The 22529-nt window shown below is 36.2% G+C and overlaps 1 pseudogene across 1 annotated transcript; it reads left to right on the top strand.

The window, feature by feature from the left end:
- Positions 1-10060: 10060 nt before the first annotated feature.
- On the top strand, positions 10061-11414 carry LOC113224987 (annotated as a pseudogene). Its single transcript, XR_003309601.1, has one exon. The product of XR_003309601.1 is annotated as a heterogeneous nuclear ribonucleoprotein C pseudogene (transcript).
- Positions 11415-22529: the final 11115 nt, after the last annotated feature.

The following is a 22529-nucleotide window of genomic DNA, read 5'->3' as shown; positions in this document are numbered from 1 at the left end:
CCACATGAGTAATAACTCCTCTGAATTCAAGATTCTTGGATTGTAAAATGTTTCTCTTCAAATCTCTTACAACATTTTGTATTCATTTGGCATCTAGTTCCAGGACAAGTCTATTTTTTACTCTCTCATAATTATTCTTTGCTAGAACAGTATAGACTTTATAGTTTTTAGCTCAAAACAACTTTATCACTTCTCTGATTATTTTGTTTTCATTAAAAATAGCAGTTTATTTGTATTTAATCTTTGATCTTCTGTGATCTTTATTATTAAAGACGTTATTGTTCTTTTACCTGCATCTAGCAAGAACTTCTCAATTATATCAATGAACAAGTTTTTTCAGAGTCAGTTCAGCCTGTATACAACACATTTTAATTCTGCTCCTTTCATTTATAAACCTTGGCATTTTTAAAAAACATTGCCCAAATTCCTCTTATTTTTCTGCCTGTTTCTACTCATATTCAGTTTGCTATATTTTCTTTTAAACCTACAGCCTTTTTATCTCTAGCTACTTATTTTGGGACCTACCCTCTTTTTTGTTCATTTTTATGTCATGATCTTTTTTCATATGAATAATGTGTTTCTCTATTCTCGTATTTTTAAATTTATTTTTCTGTTTACTGGATTGCATCAATAATACAAATGAGCACCCCCCCTTCTCTATCATTCAGTGAATTTCTGTTCTTTTATGTTGCAGAATTTTGGCTTATGTTGTAGAAATTCATGCACACTCTTATTTATCCATTTATCTGCAGAAAGAATTTTTTATTTTTATCTAACCTTGAAATAGAGAAACTACATAAATCAGTCAGGGTCCAGTTAGGAGACAGAGACCACGCTGGTAACTTCAACAGGGAAAATTTAATATAATAAATGAGTAACTAGGAAAAGGTAGGAGCTCACCAATGATACTTGCTTGCTAACTCACTTCATTGGTGTGAGGCAATGTCTGGCCAGGTGTGTGTGCTTAGTTAGCACCATGATAACGGGTTTTGGCTTCTGCATTATCTCACATCACCCTGGTCAGTGGCAACAAGAACTAACACGGGCCTCAGTCCATACTGATGTGGGTCCAGGTTGTGCTTGGTCTGCTCCACTTTGTGTTCATCTTCCCTTCTGTTCTACCTGCCCTGTGGACATCAAGCTCCAGCAACAGTTGTGCAGAAAACTTTCTCACAGATTGTTTGATCACTTCCCACAATTATGTAAATCCTTACAATTTGTCTGTTATGTATCCACTTACCTATCAACTATCTATCTATCTCTCTCTACCTATCATTATCTCCTAATCCTGATTCTCCAGTTGAACCCTGACTGATACTGCCACATAAAAAAGTAAACATAACTAGCCAGATATAATGTTTGAAGACACATAGATATGAATGGCCACTGGCTTCCTTCATTATACTTGGGAGCACTGCAAGAATTCACCTTTCCTTTGCCAGAGAATCTAAGGGTGCAATATTAGATACTCGGTAAAACTATGTGGTTCATTATAAACTATTCCTCAGCAGACAATGCTTTCTTGTTTTTAACACATCTCACTGGGAGCCTTGTCTTCCAGAATACCATGATCTACACAACCTGTTTCAGTCTACCTCAAGTCTTAGTTCTCCATTTTAGTTTTAAAATGGATGAAAGACAGAAAGGTGCTAATCCGGAAACGTGGATGGAGACTGTACATTTGTTGCCATCTTGAAAAGTTTCTTGAAGTGTATGTGCAGGGAGGCAAAGAGAAGCTTGAATTGAATGGTTTTTATATTTGATGTACTTCCTGATTATCAGAGCGCTATAAGCAGATACTCAGATGCTTCAATATTTCTTACTAATTTTTACTTAACTGGGTGATTTTTATTATTTCAGTTCACAAATGTTATTTCTTTATTGTAATTGATGGTAAAATAAATTGACTGCTTTTAGAATTTGGTCAAGCATAGCTTTGCTTCCATACCTAAATTACTACAAATTTGTGTCCTCTTGAATGTTAAGTAGTTTAACCAGAAGTTGAAGAAATACCACCATTTTAAAGAAAATGTGGTCATATACACCATGGAATCCTATGCAACCATAACAAGAATGAAATCATGCCCTTTGCAGCAACATGGATGTAGCTGGAGGCATTATCCTGACCAAATTTGCAGAAGCAGGAAACCAGATACCACATCTCACATATAAGTGGGAGCTAAGTATTGGGTATACATGGATATAAAGATGGGAAAAATAGACACTGGGGACTACTAGAGAGAGAAATGAGGGAGAAGGGCAACAGCTGAAAAACTACCTGTTGGGTATTATGCTCACTACTTGGGTGATGGGATCATTTGTACCCCAAGCCTCAGTATCACAAGATATACCCATGTAACAAACCTGCACACGTATCCCCTGAATCTAAAATGAAAATTGAAATTATTGTTTAAAAAAGAACAGTAATACACATAGTGTAAAATGTTGATGCATTATTTATTTATTTATTTATTTTTGATATGGAGTCTTGCCCTGTTGCCCAGATTGGAGTGCAATGGCACGATCTTGGCTCACTGCAACCTCCACCTCCCGGGTTCAAGTGATTCTCCTGCCTCAGCCTCCCAAGTAGCTGGCATTACAGGTGCACCATGCCCAGCTAACTTTTTGTATCTTTAGTAGAGACAGGGTCTAACCATGTTGGCCAGGCTGGTCTCAAACTCCTGACTTTGTGATCCACCCACCTTGGCCTCCCAAAGTGCTGGGATTTCAGGCATGAGCCACTGTGCCTAGCTGCATCCCTTATTTTTATAGCTCTTATCACTATCTGATAACTATTGTTTATCTACACCATCCTATGGTGGCCCATGACTATTGTATGTGACCATGAGTACAATAGTCATTACTGTGTTTGTGACCAGGGTCTAAAAGAGTTTCAAATACATAGTCAAGAGATCTGTAAGTACTGGTTAAACAAATAAATGAATTAATCGCTGAAATAAAAAAAAGTTGCTGGAGAACTGAATTTTGTAGTTTTTTACTGATGTGATTTAAAGTAGAGAAGAGATTATAAATTTTAGAAAAATGATTATCCAGGTAGACTCCTCAAGGATGGTATATGTAACATGTATTTGAAAATTCAAGCATTTATAAATGCCTGAAATTTTTAATTTCAGATTTTTAAAAGAGACAGCATCATTTAGGCTTCAATTATTATAATTATTTTTTCTTATAAATATATAATTAAAATTTATTATAGAAAGATATATAATATTGTATAAAATATAAATATGAACGTAAAAAGAGTTAAGAGACTCTTGACATCCACAAAAGTCTTATGTTAACATATTTTGGTATACTGCTCCAGAATATTTCCATTAAAAATATGTACATATACTGGAGAGAAATCAAAAATGCTAGTTTAATGACCGGAAACAGAATTGCTCCTAGGGAAAGAACACACTTGCTGTCTTAATGTTGGAAGATGGCCCTCATGAAAGATATAGAGGATGGGTTAGGATTGAGATAAAGAAGACTAAAATACTCTGTTCTGTAGTGCTAGTGTTGAGACTCAAACACAGGATTCACCCAGTTCCACGCATAAGAACAAATATAGGCTAGACAACACAGCATGAACAGCAACAACATAGCCAAGCTATCATACATCTGAGTAACATTTAGGTTCTCCCATGTGGCAGAGACTCCATTATGTCTTCAGCAAAAGTGCTTAGAAGGGGATATTTAGCCAGTTTGGGTCATAAAATGTGTGTAGAATTTATGTTTACCACTTCCAGTCCTGGTCCCTAAAAAGTCTCCCATAAAATCTACTTTTCCCTTTGCTGTTTGGTGTCCTAACACAGAACACCTGATGGATCAGTTGAATTAGCCATGTCTCTGAAGGGGAGACTCTGAAGAGGTAGTGGAGATTTGGTAGAAGGAATCTGGATCTCTGAATTAGCACTTGGAGAAAAACTTCCCAGGACAGTTGTCTATGGGGACACTGAAAATGCACCTCTCACATCTCCTGCTGGGACCATAAATGACTGATGCCCCCAACTGCAGTCCCTCTGGATCAACCACTGCATTTGCACCAAGGCTATGTTTCGTCTGGGGGCCTGCTGGCTGCTAATGACTGAACACGGTGGGATGGCTACTAAGACAGATTCATTCCAATGAGATGGAGGACGCCTGCCAGGCCAACCCTTGGTTAGATTGGTGCTTCAGTCCAAGCTCCTCCTCTTTAATCTTTCTTTCCCTTTCTTCTTCCTTGGTTATCAGATCTACTTCATGGTCTGAAGACTCTTCCTTTTTTCTTCTTCTCCCGCTCCTAATAAATATCTTGCACTTCTCAGCAGACCTCGAGTAGCACAAGTGGTACCAGGAGAGGTCTGAGAAAACAAGTGGTAAAATGGGGATTTGGGACTGGCCCATCACAGCCTACTGAGTAAAGCTACCACCCTAAGTAGTGAGTGTGACGCACAGAGTCCCTGGCACAAAGTGCTAAATATTGCACCAATGGTGACCAGGAAAAATGCTTCTATGGAAGAGAATACTGTGGCAGGTGTAAGGAACCAGGAATATGAAAGAGATAGAGGGAGGAGGGAGCAACAACAACGAACACAGCAGAGTTGACTGACTCTTGCTAAGTAGTGTTGATGCTCTGCAGGGGAATACTCAGATATGGAAAAATTTAACAATCATTAAAGGCTAAGTATTTAGAGCCACAGGTCCTCTTTAGTAGCTGATAAATGGACCATTATTTATAGCACCATATTGTAGATCTGATAGATTCATAAATCTACAGAGATATTTTTTTTTTTTTAAATACTCAGCCAAGACAGGTCTGTTCTGCCATCATCAGGATCCTCAATGGAAAAACCTGGAATCCTAAAATATAAGAGGGGCATCTGAATGGATGCCCCTGAAGATGATGGCTCTGCAGAGACCTCTGAATAATCAGAGACTGAAGAAGTGAATTACTCTTTCCCTGTAAGAACTAGTTTCCCTCTAGCTAGCATTCTCCGAGGCCAATCTGGCTACTGCTGCCTCTGAATGTCCAAGGAGTCAGGAGAGAACAAAATTAAGCCTCTGATGTGGCACTGTTTCTCAAGGAGACTGTATCAGTATTTTATTGCTGCCATAACAAATTGCCACAAATTTAGTGGCTTAAAATAAAAATTCACTCTCTTTGTGGTTTGCAAATATTTTCTCCCCATCTGTACTTGTATTTTTACCCTCATAATCTCATAGCCATTTTCACAGAGCAAAAGTTTTTAATCATCTTGAGGTCCAATTTATTAATTTTGGAGGATCATATTTTTATGTCAGTGTAAGAACTCTTTTTTTCCCTTGATTCTAAAGATTTTCTCCTTTCTGAAAGTTTCACAGGTGGGCAAATTTGGATGGATTTAGTTTTAGTTTCTCTAGTCTGTTAAATTTATCTATGTGTGTGGTCTTCTTCCAAAACCATGTTGTCTTGATTAGTGTAGTTATATAATACACCTTGAAATTAGGTAGATAAATTCTTATTTTCCAACATTATTTTAACTATACTTGTTTCTTTGTCTTGCCATATAAATTTTAGAAGAATCTTGTCTGTATCTGCAAAAATTCTTCCTGGGATTTTGATTGAAATTGTGTTAAACCTATGTATCAAATTTGGAAGAGACTGACATTTTTACCATGCTGAACCTGTCAAACCATGAACATGGTATAGCTCTTTATTTACGTAAAACTGCTCTTACTTTTCATTAGCTCTGGTAGACAGAATGATGGCCACTCTAAAATGTTCATGTCCTGATCCCTGCAGCCTGTGAATAATAATTAACTACATTGCAGAAAGGACGTTGCAGATCTGATTAAGTCAGGATGTTGAAATGGTGAGATATCCTGGATTATTCTTGTAGGTCCAATGTACTTGTAAACATTCTTTAAGTGAAAGAGGGAGGCAGAGGATATAGAAAATTAGATGTCACTATGGAAGCAGAGATCAGAGTGATGAAACTGCTAGCTGGGGACCAGGTGCCAAGGAATGGAAGCAGCCCCTAGAAGCTGGAAAAGGCAAAGAAATGCAGTCTTCCAAACAGCTTCCGGGAGGAATCCATGCCTGCTAATGCATTGATTTTGGTCTCATGAAACATATTGAAGACATATGTCCTCTAGAGCTCTGATAAGCTTGTATTGTTTAAGCCACTATATTGTTTAAGCCAGCAAAAGAAAATTAATACATTAGCATTATATAATTTTAATATATAATTTCTGTAAATGCTTTGTTAGATTTGTACCTACATTCTTATTTATTTTTGAGGGATTACAACTGTATTGTATTTTAAGTTTTGGGGTCCATGTGTTAATTGCAAATATGTAGAATTAAAATTTATTTTTGCATATTTTTTGTCCTGTGACTTGGCTGATGAGTTATTAGTTGGCAGTTTGTACAAGACTTTTGTAGATTCATTGGAATTTTCTGTGTAGAAGACATTGTGCCATCTGCAAATGGGATGATTTTATACATTTCATCCTGATCTATAGTCTTTTAACTTTCTTTATCTTGCCTTATTGTACTTACCAGAACTTCCAGCACTAAGTTGACTAAGAGTGGTGAGAGTTAACGTCCTCTTTCTGTAGGTGATCTTTGGGAGAAAGTATCAGTTCTCCCCACTCAGTATAATGTTAGTTGTAGCTTTTCAGTTGATGCTTTGTGTCAAGGTGAGAAAATTATCCTCTATTTCATTATTTGAGCTTTTAATTATGAATGTCTGTTGAATTTTAATTAATTTCAGTCTTTTTACTTAGTAGATTATATTTTTATTTATTTTCACACGTTGTGACAACACATCTTTATTCTTTCCTGACAAAAAATAATTGCACATATTTACATGTAGTATAATGTAATGTTGCCATATATATACATAGTGTAATGATCAGATGATGATAATTACCATATCCATCACTTTAAACATGTATTGTATCTTTGTTTGTTTGTGAGATAGGGTCTAGCTCTGTTGCCCAGGCTAGGGTCCAGCAGCATGATCATAGCTCACTGCAGCCTCAACCTTCCTGGCTTAAGGGATCCTCCCACCTCAGCTTCCTGAGTGGCTGGGACTACAGGTGCATACCAACAGACCCAAGATGGTGGCTTGCTATGTTGCGCAGACTGATCTTGAACTCTGCCTTAAGCAACCGTCAAGTCTCTCATACTGCACCTGGCCCATTTCATTATAAGAACATTCAAAAACCTCTCTTCTCGCTAGTTGAAATATGCAATGGGTTATTGTTAACTATAGTCACCCTATTGTGCTATAAAGTAATGGAACTTATTCTTCTTATCCAGCTGTAACATTGTACCCAATGACCAGCCTTTCCCCATCTCCCCTTTCCTTGTGTTCTCCCAACTCCCTAGTAACAATTATTCTACTCTGAACATTTTTGAGATCAATTTTTTTAGGTATTACATATGAGTGGGATCATGGGGTATTTGTCTTTCTGTGCCTGACTTAATTTACTTAACATAATGTCCTTCAGGCTTATCCATGTTGCAAAATGACACAATTTTATTCTTTTGTATGGCTGGATAATGTTCCATTGTGTATATATACCACATTTTCCTTATCCATTTATTAACTGGTAGGTGTTTAGCTTGATTCTGCATCTTGGATATTGTGAATGGTCCTGCAATAAACATGAGATCTCTTTTTGACATACTGATTATATTTATTTTGGATATTTACCCAGTAATGGGATTGCTGGGTGATAACGGTAGATCTGTTTTTAATTTTTTGAGGAATGTCCTACTGTTTTCCATAAGGGCTGTATTAATTTACATTCCCACTAACAATCTATAAGCGTTCCCCGTTTTTCCACATCCTCAACAGCACTGCTATTTTTTTTTTTTTTTCGTAATAGCCATTTTAACTGGGGTGAGGTGATATCACATGGTGGTTTTGATTTGCATTTTCTTCATGGTTACTGATGTTGAGCATTTTTTCATAAATTTGTTGGCCATTTGTATGTCTTCTTTGAAGAAATGTCTAAACAGGTCTTATGTCTACTTTTAAATTGAATTAGTTGTTTTTGCCATTGAGTTGAGTATAAATTCTGGGTATTAACCCTTTGTAAGGTATATAACATGGAAATGTTTTCTCTCGTTCTATGGTTGCTTCTTCATGCTGTTGATGTTTTCCTTTGCTGTGCAGAACATTTTTAGTTTGACATTGTCTTGTTTGCTTATTTTTGTTTTTGTTGTTCCTGCTTTTGAGGTCTTGTCTAAAAAAATCCATGTCCAGACTGATACTCTGTAGTATTCACCTCCCTTTTTTCTATTAATTTTATAGTTTGAGTCTTATATTTAAGTCTTTATTTTGAGTAGATTTTTGTATATGATGAGAGATAGGGTTAAGTTTCATTCTTTTACAGGTGGATATCCAGTTTTCCCAGCACCGTTTATTGTCCCATTGTGTGTTCTTGACAACTCTATTGAAAATCAATTCGTTGTAAATACTTGAATTTTTTCTGAGCTTTCTATTTTGTACCATTGATCTGTATATGTATTTTTATGTCAATACCATGCTGTTTTGGTTACTACAGATTTGATTTTGAAATTGGGTGATATCTACAGCTTTGTTCTTTTTGCTCAAGATTGATTTGGCTATTTGGGGTCTTTTGTTATTTCATGCAAATTTTAGGATCATTCTTTTTTTATTTCTGTGAAGAATGACATGGGAATTTTTGATAAGGATTGTATTGAATCTGTAGATTGTCTTAAGTAGTATGAACATTTAATAATATTAATCCTTCCAAATGAGCATGAAATATCTTTCCATTAATTTTTATCCCCTTCAACTGATTTAATCTGTTTTATAGTTTTCATTGTGGAGGTATTTTACCTCCCTGGTTAGATTTATTCATAGGTATTTATTTATTTGTAGCAACTGTAAATGGAATTACTTTCTTCATTTCTTTCTCAGATAGTTCACTATTGGTGAATAAAAACATCGCTTTTTTTATATTAATCTCCACCATTGTTTGGTGGAGTCTTTAGAGTTTTCTATGTGTAAGATTATGTCATCTGCAAACAGGGACAATTTGACTTCCTCCTTTCCTATTTGGATGACTTTTATCTCTTTCTTTTGCCTAATTGCTCTAGAAAGGACTTTCACTACTATGTCAAGGAGTCGTGAAAATGGGCATCCTTGTCTTGTTCCAAATCTTAGAGGGGAAGCTTTCAATAAAAAAGAAAAAACAGGCTAATATTGCTAATGAACATAGATGCAAAAATACGCAACAAAATACTAACAAACAAAAGTCAATAGCACATTAAAAAGATTATTCACCATGATCAAGTAAGATCAATCCCAAGGATGCAAGAATGGTTTAATATATGCAAATCATAAATGTAACATATTAATAGAATAAAGAGTAAAAATCATATGACCATCTCAAAAAGCCAGAAAAAGCATTTCGCAAAATGTGACATCCCTTTATGATAAAACCTCTCAACAAATTAGGTACAAATCTACCTCAAAATTTTAGAGCATAAATATTGTGCAGATAATACTCCCCCACTCCCACATTATTTCCTCTATTAACAATTTGCATAGTATAGAATGATGCATTGGTTACAATTAATGAGCCAATATTATTACATTATTGTTAAGTGAAGTCAGTAGTTTACATTAAGGTTTCCTTTTTGTGTGGGACACTTTCATAGGTTTTGACTAATGCATGCCTTATACCCACCACACAGCACAGTTTCATCATCCTATAAATCTCGTATGTTCCATCTATTTATCCCTCCTGTCTTCCCTGCCACCCCACCTCAACTTCTGGAAACTGCAGATCTTTTTAAGGTCTCCATAGTTTTGCTTTTTTTAAGATTGTCATGCAGTTGGAATTATATAATATGTAGCCTTTTCATTTCATACTGGCTTTTTAAACTTAGCAATATGTACGTAATGTTCCTTCATGTCTTTTCATGGCTTTATAATTCATTAGTTCTTATATAATTTTTATTATATCGTTCATTAATATTATCTACAGTTATATTCTGTTGTATGGATATACCAAAGTTTATTCATCTACTAAAAAATATTTTGGTTAGATTTTGTGAAGAGACGAAGACTGAGCGGTTGTGTCCGCGTTGCCGACCTCGTCCAGCAGTCGGTTTCTCCACGCAGAATCCGGGAGTAGGAGACTCAGAATCGAATCTCTTCTCCCTCCCGGCTCCTGTGAGATTTTTTTGATCTTCAGCTACATTTTCAGCTTTGTGAGAAACCTTATCATCAAACACAATGGCCAGCAACGTTACCAACAAGACAGATCCTCGCTCCATGAACTCCCGTGTGTTCATTGGGAATCTCAACACTCTTGTGGTCAAGAAATCTGATGTGGAGGCAATCTTTTCGAAGTACGGCAAAATTGTGGGCTGCTCTGTTCATAAGGGCTTTGCCTTCGTTCAATATGTTAATGAGAGAAATGCCCGGGCTGCTGTAGCAGGAGAGGATGGCAGAATGATTGCTGGCCAGGTTTTAGATATTAACCTGGCTGCAGAGCCAAAAGTGAACCGAGGAAAAGCAGGTGTGAAACGATCTGCAGCGGAGATGTACGGCTCCTCTTTTGACTTGGACTATGACTTTCAACGGGACTATTATGATAGGATGTACAGTTACCCAGCACGTGTACCTCCTCCTCCTCCTATTGCTCGGGCTGTAGTGCCCTCGAAACGTCAGCGTGTGTCAGGAAACACCTCACGAAGGGGCAAAAGTGGCTTCAATTCTAAGAGTGGACAGCGGGGATCTTCCAAGTCTGGAAAGTTGAAAGGAGATGACCTTCAGGCCATTAAGAAGGAGTTGACCCAGATAAAACAAAAAGTGGATTCTCTCCTGGAAAACCTGGAAAAAATTGAAAAGGAACAGAGCAAACAAGCAGTAGAGATGAAGAACGATAAGTCAGAAGAGGAGCAGAGCAGCAGCTCCGTGAAGAAAGATGAGACTAATGTGAAGATGGAGTCTGAGGGGGGTACAGATGACTCTGCTGAGGAGGGGGACCTACTGGATGATGATGATAATGAAGATCGGGGGGATGACCAGCTGGAGTTGATCAAGGATGATGAAAAAGAGGCTGAGGAAGGAGAGGATGACAGAGACAGCGCCAATGGCGAGGATGACTCTTAAGCACATAGTGGGGTTTAGAAATCTTATCCCATTATTTGTTTACCTAGGAGCTTGTCTAAGATCAAATTTTTCACCAGATCCTCTCCCCTAGTATCTTCAGCACATGCTCACTGTTCTCCCCATCCTTGTCCTTCCCATGTTCATTAATTCATATTGCCCCGCGCCTAGTCCCATTTTCACTTCCTTTGACGCTCCTAGTAGTTTTGTTAAGTCTTACCCTGTAATTTTTGCTTTTAATTTTGATACCTCTTTATGACTTAACAATAAAAAGGATGTATGGTTTTTTTTAAAAAAAATATTTTGGTTAGCTTTCAGGTTCTGGTGATTAAAAATAAAACTGATGTAAACATTCATATGCAAGTTTTTGTGTGAACATAAATTTTCAACTCATCAGGATAAATACCTAAGTAGGCAATTGCTGGATTGTGTGGTAAGACTATGTTTAGTTTCATATGAAACCACCAAATGATCTCCTAAACTAGCTGTACAATTTTTGCATTATTGCTAGCAATGAATGAGAGTTCCTATTGTTCCACATCCTTAACAGCATTTAGTATTGTCAGTTTTTGGATTTTTATTCATTCTAATGCTTGCATAATGGTATTTCATTGTTGTTTTAATTTGCAATTCCCTAATGACTTATAATGTTTTGGGTTTATTTTTTATTCACTGACTAGGTTTTTGAGGTAAAAGCTCACATTATTGTTTTCAGCCTTTTCAAACTCCTTTCTAATGTATGCAGTTAGTGCTATAATTTTTCCTCTCAGCACTGCTTTCACTGTGTTCCACACATTTTGACATGTTTTAACTTTCATTCAATTTGATGTATTGTTTTCTTTCTCTTGATAATTCCTTTTTGACTCATGGATTATTTAGTAATAGGTTGTCTGGTTGCCAAGTGTGAAGATGTATTTTTGTTTTATTTCGTTAGTGGTTTCGAGTTTGATACCATTATGTTTGGAAAACATTCTATGTATGACATCAAATCTTTTCTATTTGTTGAGGTCTGTCTTATGGCCCAGAATATGGCTAATTTTGGTACATGTTCCATTGTCATTTGAAAATAATGTTTATTCTGATGATGTTGGGTGGAATGTTTTATAAATGTTAATTCGATTCTGTTGGTTGATGGTATTGTTGGGTTCTCATCTCCATGTTGATTTTATGTCTAGTTTTTCTATCAGTTGTTGAGAGAAGTATGAAGTCTTTATCCATCATTGTGGATATGTCTGTGTCTCCTTTTCTTTGTCTCGGTTTTTGCTTCACATATTTTCAATTACATTACTTGGTGCATGCTCCATCTACCATTGCTGTCTTTGTGGTAGACTGACACTTTTGTCATTGTACCCTATTCCTCTCTCTCTCTGGTAATTTCTTTGCTACAAAATCTACTTTACTGGAATTAATTTAGTCATTTCTATTTTGTCATCACTGAATTTTATATTTTTCTACTATTCTTCTAATTTCAGCCTGCCTGTATCATTATATTTGAAGACGGTTGTTAATATTCTATAATTGTCATGTTTTTAAAATCCATTTGCCACTCTTTTAATTAGTGATTTTAGAATATCTGCATTTAATTAGTTATTGATGTGCTAGTATTTAAGTCTGCCATTTTATTTTAGGTTTTATTTCTTCTCCCTGCTTTTCCTTTCAATATCTTCTTTTTTCCTATTCTGCTGTGGGTTAATTGAACATTTTATATATATATATATATATATTTTTTTTTTTTTGGAGAGGGGAGGGGGATAGACTCTTGCTCTGTTGCCCAAGTTAGAGTGCAGTGGTGCAATTGCAGCTCATTGCAACCTCTGCCTCCCGGATTCAAGCAATTCTGCCTGTCTCCCGAGTAGCTGGGCTTACAGGCATGTGCCACCATGCCCAGCTAATTTTTGTATTTTTAGTAGAGACAGGGTTTCACTATGCTGCCCAAGCTGGTCACTATAACTTCACTTTGATTTACCTATGACATTTTGAATGTATCTTTCATATAACTTGTTTCACTGTAGGTATGACATTGTACAGACATACCTCAGAGATATTGCAGGTTGAGTTCCAGACCACCACAATAAAGCAAATATGGCAATAAAGTGAGTTACACAAATTTCTGGTTTCCTAGCACATGTAAAAGTTATATTTATACCACACTGTAGTCTATGAAGTGTGCAATAGCAAATGTCTATATGTAAAAACATGTACATACCTCAGTTAAAAAACACTTTATTGCTACAAAATGCTGATACAAAGACACTAAGTGGGCACACACTGTTAAGAAAACAGCACCCGTAGATGTGCTTAAGGCAGAGTTGCCACAAACCTCCAATTTGTAAAAAACACTGTATCTGCAAAGCACCCTAAAGTGAAGTGAGGTAAAATGGATATGCCTGAATATACAATTGTTTATACTTAAACTTATTACAAGGTGCTGAAGTCATTTTTTTTTTTCAGTTTAAGTGAAATATACAGTCCTTACCTCTTTTTTATGTCCCTTTACTGTCCTGTGTTTATATAACAGAGCTAAATATTATCTCTACATAAATGTAGAATAAAATCAGTGTTATAATTTTGATTTAACAATCAAACATAATTTAGAAAACCCCAAAGGAGAAGGAAATCCCATTTTATTTATTTTTTTCTGTTTTCTTCCTTTCCTGGTGTCTTTCTTTTGTTTTCCTTCTGTTTACAGAATTTTCTTTAGCTATACTTTTTGGATAGGATAACAAATTATCTTAATTTTTCTTCAGCTTTAGAATATTATGATTTCCCTTTCACTGTGGATATAGGATTGAATATTCTGAGTATAGGATTGTTGATATGGTTTGGTTCTGTCTCCCCACCCAAATCTTACGTTGAATTGTAATACCCAGCGTTGGAGGAGGCCCCTGATGGGAGGTGATTGAATCATGGGAGTGGTTTCTAATGGTTTTGCACCATCCCCCTAGTGCTGTCTTGTGATAGAGTTCTAACAAGATCTGGTTGTTTAAAAGCATGTGGCACCTTACCATTCATTCTCTTTCTCTCCTGTTCTGCCATGTGAAGATGTGTCTGCTTCCCCGTCGCCTTCCGCCATGATCCTAAGTTTACTGAGGCCTCCCTAGCCACACCTCATGTACAGCCTGCAGAACTACGAGTCAATTAAAGCTCTTCTCTTCATAAATTACCCAGTCTCAGGTAGGTCTGTATAGCAATGTGAGAATGGACTAATGTGATTGTGAAACTAGGATTTCATTCTGGGTACAAGATTGTCAACCTAGGTTGAGGGCTCTTTTCTTTTGACAACTGAAAAATATCGTGCCACTTCCATCTCTTCTCTGTAGTTTCTGATGAGAAATCTGCTCTCATTTTAATTGCTTTTCTCCTATTGGTCAAGTGTGGCCACAAAGTTTTTTTGTGTGTGTTTAGTTTTTTTTTCTGGATATGGTTGGAGTAGAGCAGTTACAGTCTGAAAGTTTTCTGCCTTGATAGTCTGCCCTTTTTCTGCTCCTTTGCTAGAGATGGCAGTCTTTCAATGGAGCTTTTTCTCCATCCAATGTTGTTTCTGGTTTTTCATTTCCAAGTCTGAGATATATGATGGGAAAGAAAACCCAGGAAACCCACCGCCATGTTGTTCTTTGAGACCAAGGTCCCTGGCTTTTCCATCTTTTCTCCATACTTCAAAGTCTTCCATTTCTTTTTCTTTTATTTTAGGTGGGGGAGGTGTCCAGAATTTTAGTTGAACTTAGCTGTTGGAAGAGGGAAAGTTCTTCTTTATCTTCCCTGATGCAGAAGTCATTGAGACCTGGTATTACAATTTTTATTATTTGATTACCGCTTTGGTATTTTTTTTTCTTCTGAGACGATACTTAGCTTGAAGGAACTTTTATACATTAAGGTTGTTAGCTCTTTTGCCCTATGTGAGCAAATATTTTCTGAAAATTTTTATTTGACTATTATTTATGGTATTTTTTGAGTCACATAAATTTTAGAACTCTCTATGGGAAAATCTCTATAATAGTTATCCTTTATGAATTCTCCCATTGTTTTGAACTAATATATTTTATGACCATTTTGTAAATTAATAAATTTTATGGATATTTTCTCTATTTTTTTCTTTTTTGACTTATTGCTTTGACTTAACTTTTACATTTAATTCCTTAATCCATGTAGAATATATTTGATTGTATAATGGAGATAAAGCTATATCTTAATATTTTATTTTCTTCACATAGTTCACAAACTGTGCCATTATTATTATTATTAAATAATCTTGCCTTTCTTTAGAGTCAAAAATTAGCTCCATGTACTTGGTTTCCATGATCTGATGCTATTTTGCTGACAGACTTTTCTGCTTTGGGATTTCTGATAAGGTCACTGCTCCATTTAACTAGAAGCCTTGATGTCTTATCTTCAAGACTTGTTTTGTCAACAAAGAAGATTCTATCTCCAACAGTTCATTTATTTCTAATGCACACAAATCTTGCTTCCTCCATGGGGCAGCTGACCTCCTGGGGATAAAAAAGGAAAGATAATTATTTATTTTTTTTTCCTTTAAGAATGGCATTAAAAATGGCATTGACCATTGTTCTGGAGATGTATATTGTACCCATGGTGGAGAATACAGAAGATAAAATAGTAGAAGGAATATGAGTTCTGAAATAGAAGGGAGTTAAGAAGAGTCCTTTCCAATTCATCAAGATATAAATTCTGAAATCTTATTTCATTTTACTTGTCTTTGAACTAAATTTGATGTTAAATACAGTAACAATAAACTTTCAATTATTTCACCGAAAACTAATTGTCTTTGGAATAAAACAATTCTGATATTGAAGCTAACTGGTATTTGCCATGTGGAAGTTGCATGTCCAAAGGGATATATTGGAATAATAATGCTTACTTCATAGTTTTGTTATGAAGAATTAATTTAAAAAATGACCATTTAGGTGAATATATCAATCATGTAACTTTGCCACATACTGAATGATTAATAATTATCGAGTTGCCTTTTGATGTATTTTCTGAAAAATTAAAATTTGGAATATGCAATAATGTTTTAAATCCATATCATTTGTTGAGTAATTACTATATGCCAGAAAGATTGTGATTTTTTTTCAATATTTTTATAGCATCTCTGTGCATGAACTAGGCACTATTTTAAATACCATTTCGCAGAAAAGCAAACTAGGGCACCGAGAGGTGAACTCTCCAATGTAGAGTTATATAACTTGTACATGCGAGGACTCGCATGCAAATCCAAGGTCTGCCAGATACCAACTCCAGATCTCTCATTCTTAAACTCCATGCTACTTGGTCTAATCAGAAATGTTGCAGAATTAAGGGCAGTTTTGTTTTGTTTTGTTTTTTGACAGAGTCTCGCTCTGTCCCCAGGCTGGAGTGCAGTGGCGTGATCTTGGATCACTGCAACCTCTGCCTTCTGGGTTAAAGTGATTCTCCTGCCTCAGCCTCCCGAGTAGCTGGGATGACAGGCACATGTGCCACCACACCCAGCTAATTTTTGTATTTTTAGTAGAGACAGAGTTTTAGCGTGTTGGCCAGGATGGTCTTGATCTCTTGACCTCGTGACCCACACTCCTTGGCCTCCCAAAGTACTGGAATTACAGGCATGAGCCAAGGGCAGTTTTAACAAACTAAACCAGAACCTTCTCTGCTGATTTAATTTCACTTTTGCAAATATATGTAAAGCATTAAGTGTCAACCGCTAACATTTGTCTTTGCCTGTGTATTTCTGGTGTGCTAATGTACCCAGAAGTCATCTATTTAGCTAAAGAACTGAGGAGAATTCTTGGGAAAAGGTCAATAGACTGGAAAAAAAAAGACAGTCAAGGAAGCATAGACTGAAAATCAGAAGAGAAGCTATTTTGGAAAGGAATAGGGACTATGCTATTCAAGGATACTGGTTTAACATTTCATGGCTTGCATCTGAAAATGAAGAAAAAGAGATTTGTACCCTCAAATGAGAATACCTGGAGTCAACATGCTATCATAAAACAATGGTAGGTAGGCATTGCTCCTCACACTAGCACTGAAGGCAGTATGCTTTGTACCCTGTATAGCATAGGGAGTTTCCTGGCAGAGGCAGCAGTGACAAGTGGAAGTCATAAGCATGTTTGCAAAGTACTATGATCAGAGGATGTAAAGCAGAATGGGAAGACACACCTGGATGCCGTACGAGAACTGATGTAATCTATTTGTGAGCACACATTAAACATCCTATGAAATGGGCTGAGTTCTCCCTTAAGAGGTGGCAAGTGGCAGAAAAATATGATACATATGTTAGTTTGGTGAAATTTGAAACTTTTCTTTACAGCAGATAATAGCTGATGATGTTGCCTTTTAGGACCAGAGTTCGGGATAATCATTTCTTTTTTTTTTTTTTTAGAGTAAAACCAGGTCCAGCCAGTATCTCAATTTCAACGGAACTCATGTTTTTAATTGAGTATGTGATTTGGGGTACTTCAACCTCTTAGAGCCATCTAAATTACTATTAATCTACCTCACATGAATTTATTCTATAAAATTAATTGCACAAACAAACATGCATATATTTGGCTAGAATTTTCACTATGAGATATAGCTTTGAAAATGATCAGAATGTTTGACTTCTGTAGCTCCTCATGCTGGACTAGGCAACTTGCAAGAAAGGAATTAATTCACTGATTAGCCTGCTGTTTAGATGCTGAAATAGACCATTTTATTCCTATAAATTTTTTCCAGAAACTATGTATTTTTTTTCTTAAAACCATTAGATCCTTTCTCTTTGCTTAATTGTAAGTTTAGGAAGCAAGTCAGTTCTTGTTTCCAGAAGAGCTAAAGAAAAGAAAAAGAAAATGCCTTTAACTTAACACCACAAGAGCTTAATGGTTTAATGTGATCTTACTTTACAAGTTCATTTTTAATTAGATACTTTACTACAGGAGGATGTGGGAAGACATAATCTTAATTCAAGCACAAAGATTTAAACAATAAACTATGGTAAAGGCAAAATGTAAAATCATATTTTTTTCATAACTAGAAAGCATTTGGGGCAGGCAGAATAAGTTGTGGGTTTGCACAGGCTGTGGGACTAGTTGCCTTGGTTCCAGTTCAGGCTTCACTCCTCATTATCTGTGAGAGTTTTAGACAAGTTATTTAATCTTTTTGCATCTCAAGTTTCCTTATCAATAAAATGAGATTTTTGGAATGGGATATCCATTTTGTGGAAAAAATAAAACAAAATGAGACTCTAAGGAGTACCTTTGTGGAGCTGTGCTGCCTGACACCTAGCGAGTACTCAGTAAGTATTAACTACTACTACACAGTTCAAGCCCTTCCTCCTGCAGACGGAGAGGCCGATCCAGAGGAATAACCCAATTTGGAAGAGCTGGGACCACAGTTCTCATTTTCCTATTCTTAGTTTATCTAAGATGGCGGCTGAAGACTATCAGAGCAAATACTTCCCATTCAGGAAAATGAATTCTTTGTTACCAAAAAGGAAGAATTATTTAATCTAAAAATAAACGTAACACATGTCTGACTTTTAGGCATCTGGAAATCTAGAATAGACAAATGTTTGATAATGAGATTTTTTTTTGCACATGCATCTTTCTGCATGACAATTTAAAAAAATCAAATGTGAAAATCCACTGTACTTTGATCATATAGATTACATATAAGAACATAAAGTACACATTCAAAGAGAAGAAACCTTTATACCTCCTGAAAATGCTTGATGTACTATTATATCTGTCAACATAGCATCCAGTTCTAGATAAACAATTCCACTCAGATTTTCTGGGTAATACTATTTAATCTAATTGTAATCTTTGCACCAAAAGCAACATATTGTCAAATACGTTTCAGAGTTTAAACTTAGATAAAGTTTTTTCAATGATCAGGGAAACATAAACTGTTAAACTACTTTTTTTTTTTTTTAATTTGGAAAATAAAGTCAGAGATAGCTCTTCATGCTCAGCAAGCACGTGTTGGTCATTCTTTCTATATACATAATATTCCTTAAAAAAACAGAACATGCTGCATGAATAGACCTTTCCATAGGGCCTCAATTTTAATTTTCCAGAGTTGGGAGAAGCAACATCCATCAGGTTCCCTGAACTGTTGGGAATAATGCTGTTTTTGTCACACACAGGATCCACTTTGGGCCCAAATACACTCACTGACTTTAGACTATAGGCTTGCAGACCTTTCAGTACAATGCTCTATTACAAATTGTCCCTTTAGCAAGATGACTTCATTTTAGCATCCTGTTCTGGTTTCTATATTCTTCCAGGTTCCACAGTTCAGTGCAGTCACACAAGGTGATGGCATTTTTAAGGCTCTATATTTTATTGGTCTACAAATGAAGGTAGGTGGCCAGGTGCTATTTCAGGGATTCATCTGGCAAACTGGTGTTAAATTTGAGTACCTTTAGACTAAGAGAGTTGTGATTTTAATACTGGAAACATAAATATTGCCATTTATGGAAATGGCTGCTGTAACAGGAAGTGATCTCATAAATCATTAGTTGAAATAAGATTATAAGAAGGTCTAAATTTAATCTGAAAGGTCATTAAAACCTGGGACATATTATTCCTAAAAAAAATTGTTTATTAGAATCCATGCAACCCCTATTTGCAGTTTAAACCTTCTGTTTATTGGATGCAAGGTAAACTTTATGCTTTAATTATTTTCAACGTTACTCGGACATTTTCTAATTTCCTATGAAGACAAAATCACATCTGAAACACATACAAACTATGGCCTATAAACAGTCATAACTGTTCTTTAACTTCTATTTTTTGTCCAAGAATAAATTTTACTCCCAAATGGACCATGTCTCTGTATGAAAAGACAGAGTCACTTGAAAGACGATGGTCATTAGAGATAGGTTAAAGAATGGTCACCTTGAGTCACAAGACTTGAAAAGAATCCCCAGCACAACAAGTAAGAGCTGTATGAACAAGAGAAGACTGTGAAGCTTTTCTTATCTTTCATTTCACCCTCTGTAAAATAGCAGCAACAGTAGCATCTGCTCATAGGCTATTTATCTGCTCTTCTTCCATCCCAAATATTCTGCCTAGTCCTTTGTGAATGTCCTTTATGTTTTGCAAAAATTATATAAAAATAGAGATATTAAATGTCCAGGCCAGTCATGGTGACCCACACCTGTAATCCCAGCACTTTGGGAGACCAAGGCAGGTGGATTACCAGAGGCCAGGAGTTTGAGACCAGCCTGGCCAACATGGTGAAAATACAATCTACGAAATTTACAAAAATACAAAATTAGCTGGATGTGGTGGCACATGCCCTTAGTCCCAGCTACTCAGAGACTGAGACAGGAGAATCACTTGAATCTGGGAGGTGGAGGCTGCAGTGAGCCAAGATCGTGCCATGGCACCCCTGTATAGGCGAGACAGAGTGAGACTCTATCTCAAAAAAAATAAATAAATAAAAATAAAAAATAAATGTCCAATAAATGCATCTATTTGAGTATATAACTTGAAATGTATATGACCAACTGTAACCAAAAACCAAATGTCTATACAAAAGAGACTGTTTATACAAAACTTGCTATCTTATATGGTGTTCTCTGCTTCATCTCAGTGATTTTCGAGTTTTTATGTTAAATTTAATAATTAAACTCTCTCATCTATTACTTTTATAATCTTCTGCTTTGTTATTTGAATGAGTGAAACACATTCTGTGTGGGGATGCACTCTCAAATGCAGAGTTGGACCTACAATTAAAAATTAATAAACTATCAATAGTTCAAAAATAACATTATTACTAATGGGATAACAAAATTACTTGCTGTTTTCTAACAAATGACATAAATGAAAGGTAAGAGTGAAACTTTGGTAATCACACAACTTTACTTTGATAATTAACAAATGTCAAACAGGCCAAGAGTGGTGGCTCACACTTGTAATCCCAGCACTCTGGGAGGCCAAAGCAGGACAATTGCTTGAGCCCGGGAGTTCAAGACCAGCCTAGGCAACACAGCAAGACCCTGTCTCATAAAACAACAACAACAACAATAAAAGGCAAAGAATTAGGATATAAGTAAACATTTTGCAATAGAAAATTAAAGGCATTAGGCTCTATGGAGAAGATAACTGGGGAATCTAAATATTCATAAAACATTGATGTTCACTTAAGGTAGGGTTAATTCAGAAGCTATTTATCTGCACCATAAATTTTGACTTTCTCTGGAGTTCTGATCACTTTTCTTCTTTGAAACATTCTTGTAGGCTGAGAGAACCTGGTTTCTTGGTTTTATAAATAATCTGCAAATTTACAATCCCAAATGTACAACTCTAGTCCAATCAATTTCTCTTCTGTACTTTCTATCCAATACTCTAGTAGGTCTACTCATTTTAAGAAAAAACATTTTTGGATTTAATAACTACCATTAAGCATCGGAAATCTTATCATTTAAATCTTTTCTAGGTAGCAAAAGAGAAATTTGAGCAGAAATGATTTGTTTTAAAGGCATCAATTTCAGTGAAGTCTAGCTTTTTCTTGCTTGCATCATTAGAAAAGCACAAAATAGAAAATAATACACCACTGTGTATGGCGTGGCATTTGAGGACTATGAAGCCCTAGAAGATGACAGAGTCACTGTACAGCAAGAGCCTGGTCCCCTAAGTGAAATGATCTCCCTGTTGATCTGCATCGGACTGTGAGGTTAATGAGAAGGAAACACGCATTATGTTGAATCACTGAGACACCAGGATGAGCTAGATACTTCTTCTAGCCTATCCTGGCTAATACAACTACCTCAAAGGGTTGAGGTTAAGATTAAATAAAGGTAATATTTAATGCACCAGCCTAGAGGCTCATATACTATCAGTACTATAGTTTTATATTTATTTATTTAGAGATGGAGTTTCACTCTTGTTGCCCAGGCTGGAGTGCAGTGGTGGGATCTTGGCTCATTGCAACCTCCACCTTCCGGGTTCAAGCAATTCTCCCACCTCAGCCTCCCAAGTAGCTGGGATTACAGGCAACCACCACCATACCTGGATAATTTTTTTCTATTTTTGGTAGAGATGGGGTTTCTCGGTGTTGGCCAGGCTGGTCTTGAACTCCTGACCTCAGATGATCTTCCTGCTTTGGCTTCCAAAAGTATTGGCATTACAGGCATGAGCCACCATGTCTGGCCTAAATACTATATTTTTAAAACTCCCTTTTACCTTTATGTGTCTTAATGCAAATGCCTCTCAAGTTGAAGCATATTGTGCAACTTTTGTTTTAAATATTAAATAGCATTATTTACTTTATGTAAACAATGTACCCAGACACTGCGCCAAGCATGAATGAATTGTGTTTGTTGCACTCACACTCTGACATGATAATTGGGCTGGACTCAGTGACTCACGCCTGTAATCCCAGCACTTTGGGAGGCTGAGGCAGGCAGATCACTTG

Source organism: Piliocolobus tephrosceles, chromosome 7 (genome assembly GCF_002776525.5).
Source record: "Piliocolobus tephrosceles isolate RC106 chromosome 7, ASM277652v3, whole genome shotgun sequence".
Classification (NCBI taxonomy): domain Eukaryota; kingdom Metazoa; phylum Chordata; class Mammalia; order Primates; family Cercopithecidae; genus Piliocolobus; species Piliocolobus tephrosceles.
The sequence above is the reverse complement of the archived record's forward strand: the minus strand, read 5'-3'. Positions and strand labels throughout refer to the sequence as shown.